Raw genomic sequence first — 12,207 nt, 5'->3', positions numbered from 1 at the left:
ACAGACAGCTTGGTGCACAACTTTGTCCCTCTTTGGCCTTCAACAACTAGTTGAAACGTCAACAAGAATAACTGCATCAACAGCGACATTAATTGACTATATATACACGGATAGAAAAACAATGGTTTCGAATGTTAATGTGGTAAATTCTGGCATTAGTGATCATTACGTGACTTGCTGTTCATGGAACTATATAATCCCAAAATGTCAGAAAAAAGGACACACAACCATCGAATATCGGAGCTTTAAAAAATGTCACGAGTCTAAGTTTTTCATCGACTTATCTTCAGCTCCGTTCCATGATGTGTTTAATTGTACTGAGGCTGAGGAGGCGCTTAATTGTTTCTCAAGTATACTCTACCCGATTATTGATAAGCATGCCCCTCTGAGGCAACACCGAGTAAAATCCCCTACATTACCACCATGGCTTACTCCTGAGATTGTAGAAGCTATGGCCCTACGTGATTTTTTGAAGGAAAATCAAAGGAAATCAGAATTTAAAGCACAACGCAATAGAGTTACCGAGTTAGTACGCCAGGCAAAAAGTAATCATTTTCATAAATTGGTTGAAGACAAAAAGGATGTTGCCACGCTTTGGCAAGCCATAAATGAAGTGTTAGGTAAATCCCAGAGAAGAAATAGCGGATTAAATAGCGCCATTTCTCCTGACGAATTCAATGAGCACTTTCTGTGTTTGGCTGATCGATTGAAACAATCTAAAAATGTAAATGAAGAAGTCGAGGGTGGGGACTCCCTGTTGTTTAGATTAAAAGAATTGTGTATTCATAAATGGAAATCACAAGATTCATTCTCTATCCCAACTATTGCCGTACATGAAGTTGGAAAATTTATAGAAAACCTTCAGAATAATAAATCCATGGGGCCTGACAAAATCCCCCCGTCGTTGCTTAAATTAGCCCTACCGTACATAGTGGAATCCCTAACGTATGTGTATAATCTTTGCATTGAAAAAAATATTTTTCCTGATGCATTTAAAACGGCAAAGGTCCTTCCACTTCCTAAAAATAAAGATGTGTCTGACCCTAATAACTTCAGGCCAATTTCATTGCTTCCTATTTTATCAAAGCCTTTAGAGAAGCACATCCAGAAGAATCTTCTGAACTACATGGAAAGGTGCAAATTATTTCACAACTTTCAATCTGGGTTTCGTCCGAAACATTCCTGTAGTACAGCTCTTTCTTTTTTTTTTTTTTTTTTTTTTTTTTTTGCCAAGCACATCATTGTGGGGCTTTTAATGAATAACATGCATCCGTCCACTCACAATATATTTTCTTTCATCCTTCAACATTTACCACTCAAAAAGTATATAGTATCAAAATTAATGAAAAACTTTTTTCTTACTTGTACCCTTAGACAATTTTCCTTGGTTGCCCCAAGATTGTGTTACTATTTGCTTAGACCATAGCTTTTTTTTCTTTTTTTCCGTTGAAATATGTATTTAAAATGCATATCATTATAATTATACACACACAAAAAACACAGTATGACATCCACTATATACATCTTGGTGTAACTTTGGGTCCGTATCTAGAAATGAGAAGAGAAGGAGAAAAAAATAAAAGAAATAAGAATAGAAAAATAAAAGAAATAAAAAAGAGGAATAAAAGTAGTACAGCTCTTTCATTACTATGTGATAACTGGCTATCGGCAATTAATCGTTCGGACATATCAGGGGCTGTATTTCTTGATTTTAAGAAAGCTTTTGATCTTGTAGATCACACATTACTTTTACATAAACTCGCATTGTACGTGAACAATCCCGCAACGTGTTCATTCTTTAAATCATATCTTGTCAACAGAACACAGTATGTTTCTATAAACGGTAAAACCTCTCCCAAAGGATGTTTAAAGAGTGGAGTCCCTCAGGGGTCAGTTTTAGGGCCTATTTTGTTTTGTGTGTTCATTAATGACCTCCCCCTTCATATATTTAATTCCAAAGTTAAAACAGATTTTTTTGCAGATGATTCGACGCTTCACACAAGCTATAGGACTGTTCAAGAAATTGAAGTTTCCTTACAGTCTAGTCTGAATGAAGTCAACAATTGGTGTAACCAGAATTTTATGATAGTGCACCCAGGGAAGACAAAAAGCATGATTATTACAACAAGACAAAAACACCAGTCACGACCTCTTAAGTTAAATCTTTCTCTGGAATCACAACCTGTTCAGCAGGTGACGGAACATCGTGTTTTGGGTGTGATAGTCGATCAAGAATTAAAATGGCAATCTCATGTACATTATATTTATCAAAAAGTATCCAAGAATTTGTTTCTGCTATCAAAGTTAAAGCAATATGTCGATATCGCAACACTTAAACTATTTTATCATGCCCACATCTTATCCCATATCAATTACGCATCAACTCTTTGGGATGGCGTCTCTGATATTCAGTAATTCACATGAAAAAAATTAAACTCTCTACATCGTCGGGCAGCTAAAATCATGTTAAATGGTCCACAATTATCAGCTGATTTGAAGTTAAAAAATCTAAACTACCTGCCGCTAGTTAAACAGTTACAGTTTAATAAAACTGTAATGATATACAAAGTATATCATGGCGAAGTGCCCAACTATATTCAGGACCTATTTCACAGAGTCACCGAAAGGAACGGGTCTATCAATTTTCTACCACCAATACCCAGGATTGATCTGTTCAAAACTAGTCAAGCCTTCTCTGGCTCTTTGGTGTGGAACTCCATTTCGTCTGTAATAAGATCATTAACCTCACTAAAGAGTTTTAAACAAGCTCTGCATAATCATTATATGTCTACCTAGATGGCTACTAGCAGTAGCTGTCAACAATTGGCAATGCTTTATGAATTACAAAAATATGTTCTTTATTACATGTATTATGTGGAATTTATGTTGCGATTTTCCATCATCATCATCAACATCATCATCATCATTATCATCATCGTTGTACGACCATTGACCGAGACTGTTAGAAATGTACCTTTCGTTGTACGACCATTGACCGAGACTGTTAGAAATGTACCTTTCGTTGTACGACCATTGACCGAGACTGTTAGAAATGTACCTTTCGTTGTACGACCATTGACCGAGACTGTTAGAAATGTACCTTTCGTTGTACGACCATTGACCGAGACTGTTAGAAATGTACCTTTCGTTGTACGACCATTGCAGCCCGAGACTTGTAGCAATAACAATTCCCCTTCTCGCGCACTCAACTGTGGAAACAGAGCACGACTAATCCGTGAAAATTCATCACGAGGTCAGCTCGTACTATGGTTCGCCTTATGACGACTGAGGGCTGGCGACATAAATTAGCTCTGAACTAAGAGAGACAACGAGTTGTGTTTGTGCTCGCTCCATGGTTGTGACATGTTTTGTGTGCTCGTCACTTTTGATAAACACATGTTCACTCCCAACGAGGTTTCTTGGACAGGACATTTGCACACAGTGATTTGAAATACTGGTTGGGGATATAGTGTTTTCGTCTCACAGTGATTCGGCTGCACGATTATTGTGTGGACGTCGACTTTGTCACTTTGTCACTGTGTCACTGTGTCACTTTGTTCCTTTGTGGTTGGTGTTTGAAGAGGTAGGTGTGTGTTTCTGATCTGACGCTTTTCGTCTTTAGTTTATAATGTGCGTTCTTCTTGTACTTGTAACCATTGTGTTAAACACCCCCACTAAACACCCCCACTAAACACCCCCACTAAACACCCCCACTAAACACCCCTACTAAACACCCCCACTAAACACCCCTACTAAACACCCCTACTAAACACCCCCACTAAACACCCCCACTAAACACCCCCACTAAACACCCCCACTAAACACCCCCACTAAACACCCCTACTAAACACCCCCACTAAACACCCCCACTAAACACCCCCACTAAACACCCCCACTAAACACCCCCACTAAACACCCCCACTAAACACCCCTACTAAACACCCCCACTAAACACCCCCACTAAACACCCCTACTAAACACCCCTACTAAACACCCCCACTAAACACCCCCACTAAACACCCCCACTAAACACCCCCACTAAACTATCCGGGCCTTCACATTGTGTTAAACACCCCCACTAAACTATCCGGGCCTTCACATTGTGTTAAACACCCCCACTAAACTATCCGGGCCTTCACATTGTGTTAAACACCCCTACTAAACTATCCGGGCCTTCACATTAAGATAAAAGCATTTGAACATTTACCAACACTCAACAGTCCGACTGCCTTCCGTGCAGAGTGGGAACTTTGTGTTGAAATCATTCCGTGCAGAGTGGGAACTTTGTGTTGAAATCATTCCGTGCAGAGTGGGAACTTTGTGTTGAAATCATTCCGTGCAGAGTGGGAACTTTGTGTTGAAATCATTCCGTGCAGAGAGGGAACTTTGTGTTGAAATCATTTCGTGACAGATATCATGCGGTGTAAAAACGCGCAGTTATTTCAGAAGAAAACAAAACAACAAAAACAGCGCACAGATCTCACTGAGGCTGCAGGTTGAAGACTAGGAATGGTGTGTTGCCGTGTGACAGGCTGGTCACATCCATGATGAGCGACATGATTCAAGTTCACACAGGCTGCAGGTTGAAGACTAGGAATGGTATGTCGCCGTGTGACAGGCTGGTCACATCCATGATGAGCGACATGATCCAGGTTCACACAGGCTGCAGGTTGAAGACTAGGAATGGTGTGTTGCCGTGTGACAGGCTGGTCACATCCATGATGAGCGACATGATCCAGGTTCACACAGGCTGCAGGTTGAAGACTAGGAATGGTGTGTTGCCGTGTGACAGGCTGGTCACATCCATGATGAGCGACATGATCCAGGTTCACACAGGCTGCAGATTGAAGACTAGGAATGGTGTGTTGCTGTGTGACAGGCTGGTCACATCCATGATGAGCGACATGATCCAGGTTCACACAGGCTGCAGGTTGAAGACTAGGAATGGTATGTCGCCGTGTGACAGGCTGGTCACATCCATGATGAGCGACATGATTCAAGTTCACACAGGCTGCAGGTTGAAGACAAGGAATGGTGTGTTGCCGTGTGACAGGCTGGTCACATCCATGATGAGCGACATGATCCAGGTTCACACAGGCTGCAGGTTGAAGACTAGGAATGGTGTGTTGCCGTGTGACAGGCTGGTCACATCCATGATGAGCGACATGATTCAAGTTCACACAGGCTGCAGGTTGAAGACAAGGAATGGTGTGTTGCCGTGTGACAGGCTGGTCACATCCATGATGAGCGACATGATCCAGGTTCACACAGGCTGCAGGTTGAAGACTAGGAATGGTGTGTTGCCGTGTGACAGGCTGGTCACATCCATGATGAGCGACATGATCCAGGTTCACACAGGCTGCAGGTTGAAGACTAGGAATAGTGTGTTGCCGTGTGACAGGCTGGTCACATCCATGATGAGCGACATGATCCAGGTTCACACAGGCTGCAGGTTGAAGACTAGGAATGGTGTGTTGCCGTGTGACAGGCTGGTCACATCCATGATGAGCGACATGATCCAGGTTCACACAGGCTGCAGGTTGAAGACTAGGAATAGTGTGTTGCCGTGTGACAGGCTGGTCACATCCATGATGAGCGACATGATTCAGGTTCACACAGGCTGCAGGTTGAAGACTAGGAATAGTGTGTTGCCGTGTGACAGGCTGGTCACATCCATGATGAGCGACATGATCCAGGTTCACACAGGCTGCAGGTTGAAGACTAGGAATAGTGTGTTGCCGTGTGACAGGCTGGTCACATCCATGATGAGCGACATGATCCAGGTTCACACAGGCTGCAGGTTGAAGACTAGGAATAGTGTGTTGCCGTGTGACAGGCTGGTCACATCCATGATGAGCGACATGATCCAGGTTCACACAGGCTGCAGGTTGAAGACTAGGAATGGTGTGTTGCCGTGTGACAGGCTGGTCACATCCATGATGAGCGACATGATCCAGGTTCACACAGGCTGCAGGTTGAAGACTAGGAATGGTGTGTTGCCGTGTGACAGGCTGGTCACATCCATGATGAGCGACATGATCCAGGTTCACACAGGCTGCAGGTTGAAGACTAGGAATGGTGTGTTGCCGTGTGACAGGCTGGTCACATCCATGATGAGCGACATGATCCAGGTTCACACAGGCTGCAGGTTGAAGACTAGGAATGGTGTGTTGCCGTGTGACAGGCTGGTCACATCCATGATGAGCGACATGATCCAGGTTCACACAGGCTGCAGGTTGAAGACTAGGAATGGTGTGTTGCCGTGTGACAGGCTGGTCACATCCATGATGAGCGACATGATCCAGGTTCACACAGGCTGCAGGTTGAAGACTAGGAATGGTGTGTTGCTGTGTGACAGGCTGGTCACATCCATGATGAGCGACATGATCCAGGTTCACACAGGCTGCAGGTTGAAGACTAGGAATGGTGTGTTGCCGTGTGACAGGCTGGTCACATCCATGATGAGCGACATGATCCAGGTTCACACAGGCTGCAGGTTGAAGACTAGGAATAGTGTGTTGCCGTGTGACAGGCTGGTCACATCCATGATGAGCGACATGATTCAAGTTCACACAGGCTGCAGGTTGAAGACTAGGAATGGTGTGTTGCCGTGTGACAGGCTGGTCACATCCATGATGAGCGACATGATCCAGGTTCACACAGGCTGCAGGTTGAAGACTAGGAATGGTGTGTTGCCGTGTGACAGGCTGGTCACATCCATGATGAGCGACATGATCCAGGTTCACACAGGCTGCAGGTTGAAGACTAGGAATGGTGTGTTGCCGTGTGACAGGCTGGTCACATCCATGATGAGCGACATGATTCAAGTTCACACAGGCTGCAGGTTGAAGACTAGGAATGGTGTGTTGCCGTGTGACAGGCTGGTCACATCCATGATGAGCGACATGATTCAAGTTCACACAGGCTGCAGGTTGAAGACTAGGAATGGTGTGTTGCCGTGTGACAGGCTGGTCACATCCATGATGAGCGACATGATTCAAGTTCACACAGGCTGCAGGTTGAAGACTAGGAATGGTGTGTTGCCGTGTGACAGGCTGGTCACATCCATGATGAGCGACATGATTCAAGTTCACACAGGCTGCAGGTTGAAGACTAGGAATGGTGTGTTGCCGTGTGACAGGCTGGTCACATCCATGATGAGCGACATGATTCAGGTTCACACAGGCTGCAGGTTGAAGACTAGGAATGGTGTGTTGCCGTGTGACAGGCTGGTCACATCCATGATGAGCGACATGATCCAGGTTCACACAGGCTGCAGGTTGAAGACTAGGAATAGGTGTGTTGCCGTGTGACAGGCTGGTCACATCCATGATGAGCGACATGATTCAAGTTCACACAGGCTGCATGTTGAAGACTAGGAATGGTGTGTTGCCGTGTGACAGGCTGGTCACATCCATGATGAGCGACATGATCCAGGTTCACACAGGCTGCAGGTTGAAGACTAGGAATGGTGTGTTGCCGTGTGACAGGCTGGTCACATCCATGATGAGCGACATGATCCAGGTTCACACAGGCTGCAGGTTGAAGACTAGGAATGGTGTGTTGCCGTGTGACAGGCTGGTCACATCCATGATGAGCGACATGATTCAAGTTCACTGAGGCTGCAGATTGAAGACTAGGAATGGTGTGTTGCTGTGTGACAGGCTGGTCACATCCATGATGAGCGACATGATCCAGGTTCACACAGGCTGCAGGTTGAAGACTAGGAATGGTATGTCGCCGTGTGACAGGCTGGTCACATCCATGATGAGCGACATGATTCAAGTTCACAGGAATAATATCTAAAAAATAAAAATAAAAATAAAAAGACAAGTCGCGTAAGGCGAATAAACAACATTTAGTCAAGTAGCTGTCGAACTCACAGAATGAAACTAAACGCAATGCAACGCAGCAAGACCGTATACTCGTAACATCGTCAGTCCACCGCTCACGGCAAAGGCAGTGAAATTGACAAGAAGAGCGGGGTAGTAGTTGCGCTGAGAACGATAGCACGCTTTTCTGTACCTCTCTTCGTTTTAACTTTCTGAGCGTGTTTTTAATCCAAACATATCATATCTATATGTTTTTGGAATCAGGAACCGACAAGGAATAAGATGAAAGTGTTTTTAAATTGATTTCGACAATTTAATTTTTATAATAATTTTTATATATCTAACTTTCAGAGCTTGTATTTAATCTAAATATAACATATTTATATGTTTTTGGAATCAGCAAATGATGGAGAATAAGATGAACGTAAATTTGGATCGTTTATAAAAGAAATATTTTTTTTACAATTTTCAGATTTGTAATGACCAAAGTCATTAATTAATTTTTAAGCCACCACGCTGAAATGCAATACCGAAGTCCGGGCTTTGTCGAACAATACTTGACCAAAATTTCAACCAATTTGGTTGAAAAATGAGGGCGTGACAGTGCCGCCTCAACTTTCACGAAAAGCCGGATATGACGTCATCAAAGACATTTATCAAAAAAATGAAAAAAACGTATGGGGATATCATACCCAGGAACTTTCATGTCAAATTTCATAAAGATCGGTCCAGTAGTTTGGTCTGAATCGCTCTACCCGCACGCACACACACACACACACACATACACACACACATACACCACGACCCTTGTCTCGATTCCCCCCTCGATGTTAAAACATTTAGTCATAACTTGACTAAATGTAAAAAGACCTCAACTTGCTTGAAAAACTATAAAATACATAAGATTGAGCGTCACAAGTAATGCCACCAGGCGGGAGGCCAGCGTTAGGGTTAGGGTTAGGGTTAGGGGTTAGGGTTATCTCCCCTTATTTACTTCCCTTGTTTGTGAGAGTTAGGGTTATCTCCCCTTATTTACTTCCCTTGTTTGTGAGGGTTGGGTTATCTCCCCTTATTTACTTCCCTTGTTTGTGAGGGTTGGGTTATCTCCCCTTATTTACTTCCCTTGTTTGTGAGGGTTGGGTTATCTCCCCTTATTTACTTCCCTTGTTTGTGAGGGTTGGGTTATCTCCCCTTATTTACTTCCCTTGTTTGTGAGGGTTGGGTTATTTCCCCTTATTTACTTCCCTTGTTTGTGAGGGTTTGGTTATCTCCCCTTATTTACTTCCCTTGTTTGTGAGGGTTGGGTTATCTCCACTTGTTTACTTCCCTTGTTTGTGAGGGTTGGGTTATTTCCACTTATTTACTTCCCTTGTTTGTGTACGTGATGCTGTTAGAAGATCACCACGCCGTATGGACTATGGGATCGAGAAGCAGCGCCCTGAAGCTCATTCACTCACTTTGATATAATTATTAATCATTTTTGTGGTGCGTTTTCTAATAGTGTGCTTTTAGATTTAAAACGAAAAGTGGATTCTACAGATTCTTCAGAATCGCCACAAACTCCCCATAAACTGTCATATCATTAGCATCCCTTTAACACAACCCTTGTAAATAGGCCGTGGCTTAATTCAAACTGTCATATCGTTAGCATCCTTTTAACACAACCCTTGTAAATAGGCCGTGGCTTAATTCAAACTGTCGCGGTCGTGATATTGTAAGTTAACTGACTGGCTCTGTGTCGTGATATTGTAAGTTAACTGACTGGCTCTGTGTCGTGATATTCTAAGTTAACTGACTGGCTCTGTGTCGTGATATTGTAAGTTAACTGACTGGCTCTGTGTCGTGATATACTGGATGTACACGTACTTATGTGTCGTAGTCCGACCAAAGGCGTTTTTCAAATTCATACACTCTTGGTCCAACTTTTGACTGCTGTCTTGTCGCTCTAGCGCTTTCCTTCTTTTATTCAGAGGCAAAGCAAAGGTATTCAACTGACACTCGCTGACTGCAGACACGTTCACACACAAAGCAAAGGTATTCAACTGACACTCGCCAACTGCAGACACGTTCACACACAAAGCAAAGGTATTCAACTGACACTCGCTAACTGCAGACACGTTCACACACAAAGCAAAGGTATTCAACTGACACTCGCTGACTGCAGACACGTTCACACACAAAGCAAAGGTATTCAACTGACACTCGCTGACTGCAGACACGTTCACACACAAAGCAAAGGTATTCAACTGACACTCGCTGACTGCAGACACGTTCACACACAAAGCAAAGGTATTAAACTGACACTCGCTAACTGCAGACACGTTCACACACAAAGCAAAGGTATTCAACTGACACTCGCTAACTGCAGACACGTTCACACACAAAGCAAAGGTATTCAACTGACACTCGCTGACTGCAGACACGTTCACACACAAAGCAAAGGTATTCAACTGACACTCGCTAACTGCAGACACGTTCACACACAAAGCAAAGGTATTCAACTGACACTCGCTAACTGCAGACACGTTCACACACAAAGCAAAAGTATTCAACTGACACTCGCTAACTGCAGACACGTTCACACACAAAGCAAAGGTATTCAACTGACACTCGCCAACTGCAGACACGTTCACACACAAAGCAAAGGTATTCAACTGACACTCGCCAACTGCAGACACGTTCACACACAAAGCAAAGGTATTCAACTGACACTCGCCAACTGCAGACACGTTCACACACAAAGCAAAGGTATTCAACTGACACTCGCCAACTGCAGACACGTTCACACACAAAGCAAAGGTATTCAACTGACACTCGCTCACTGCAGACACGTTCACACACAAAGCAAAGGTAATCAACTGACACTCGCTAACTGCAGACACGTTCACACACAAAGCAAAGGTATTCAACTGACACTCGCTAACTGCAGACACGTTCACACACAAAGCAAAGGTATTCAACTGACACTCGCTAACTGCAGACACGTTCACACACAAAGCAAAGGTATTCAACTGACACTCGCTAACTGCAGACACGTTCACACACAAAGCAAAGGTATTCAACTGACACTCGCTAACTGCAGACACGTTCACACACAAAGCAAAGGTATTCAACTGACACTCGCCAACTGCAGACACGTTCACACACAAAGCAAAGTTATTCAACTGACACTCGCCAACTGCAGACACGTTCACACACAAAGCAAAGGTATTCAACTGACACTCGCCAACTGCAGACACGTTCACACACAAAGCAAAGGTATTCAACTGACACTCGCTAACTGCAGACACGTTCACACAGAAAGCAAAGGTATTCAACTGACACTCGCTGACTGCAGACACGTTCACACACAAAGCAAAGGTATTCAACTGACACTCGCTAACTGCAGACACGTTCACACACAAAGCAAAGGTATTCAACTGACACTCGCTAACTGCAGACACGTTCACACACAAAGCAAAGGTATTCAACTGACACTCGCTAACTGCAGACACGTTCACACACAAAGCAAAGTTATTCAACTGACACTCGCTAACTGCAGACACGTTCACACACAAAGCAAAGTTATTCAACTGACACTCGCTGACTGCAGACACGTTCACACACAAAGCAAAGGTATTCAACTGACACTCGCTAACTGCAGACACGTTCACACACAAAGCAAAGTTATTCAACTGACACTCGCTAACTGCAGACACGTTTACACACAAAGCAAAGGTATTCAACTGACACTCGCTAACTGCAGACACGTTCACACACAAAGCAAAGGTATTCAACTGACACTCGCTAACTGCAGACACGTTCACACACAAAGCAAAGGTATTCAACTGACACTCGCTAACTGCAGACACGTTCACACACAAAGCAAATGTATTCAACTGACACTCGCTAACTGCAGACACGTTCACACACAAAGCAAAGGTATTCAACTGACACTCGCTAACTGCAGACACGTTCACACACAAAGCAAAGGTATTCAACTGACACTCGCTAACTGCAGACACGTTCACACACAAAGCAAAGGTATTCAACTGACACTTGCTAACTGCAGACACGTTCACACACAAAGCAAAGGTATTCAACTGACACTTGCTAACTGCAGACACGTTCACACACAAACTCACAAGTAGGCTGACCCACACAAGACAAACATGCAACAGGATAAGAAAAAGAGGTTTACAGTGAGGAGGAACAACTCTTTTTTGGGTACCCATTTAAGAATGTTACTGTTGCCAGGCGGCCTCAAGAGCACACACACACACACACACATACACACACACACACACACACACACACACACACACACACACACACACACTTGTGTGTTTGCATGTGTAGGTGTGTGTGTGTGAGAGAGAGAGAGAGAGAGTGTGTG

At 43.8% G+C, this 12,207-nt stretch overlaps 1 protein-coding gene across 1 annotated transcript in view; it reads left to right on the top strand.

Annotated features, from left to right (window-relative positions):
- Positions 1-3,319: 3,319 nt before the first annotated feature.
- Positions 3,320-12,207, top strand: part of LOC138976897 (sulfotransferase 1A2-like) — a 53,623-nt gene continuing 44,735 nt past the window's right edge. Inside the window, exon 1 of the mRNA XM_070349792.1 lies at positions 3,320-3,583. The gene's annotated coding sequence lies outside the window, so the exon portion shown is untranslated. The remainder of the gene's footprint in view (positions 3,584-12,207) is intronic.

Source organism: Littorina saxatilis, linkage group LG9 (genome assembly GCF_037325665.1).
Source record: "Littorina saxatilis isolate snail1 linkage group LG9, US_GU_Lsax_2.0, whole genome shotgun sequence".
In the NCBI taxonomy this organism is placed as follows: domain Eukaryota; kingdom Metazoa; phylum Mollusca; class Gastropoda; order Littorinimorpha; family Littorinidae; genus Littorina; species Littorina saxatilis.
Note: the sequence above shows the minus strand (reverse complement) of the source record. Positions and strands in the feature narration are given on the sequence as shown.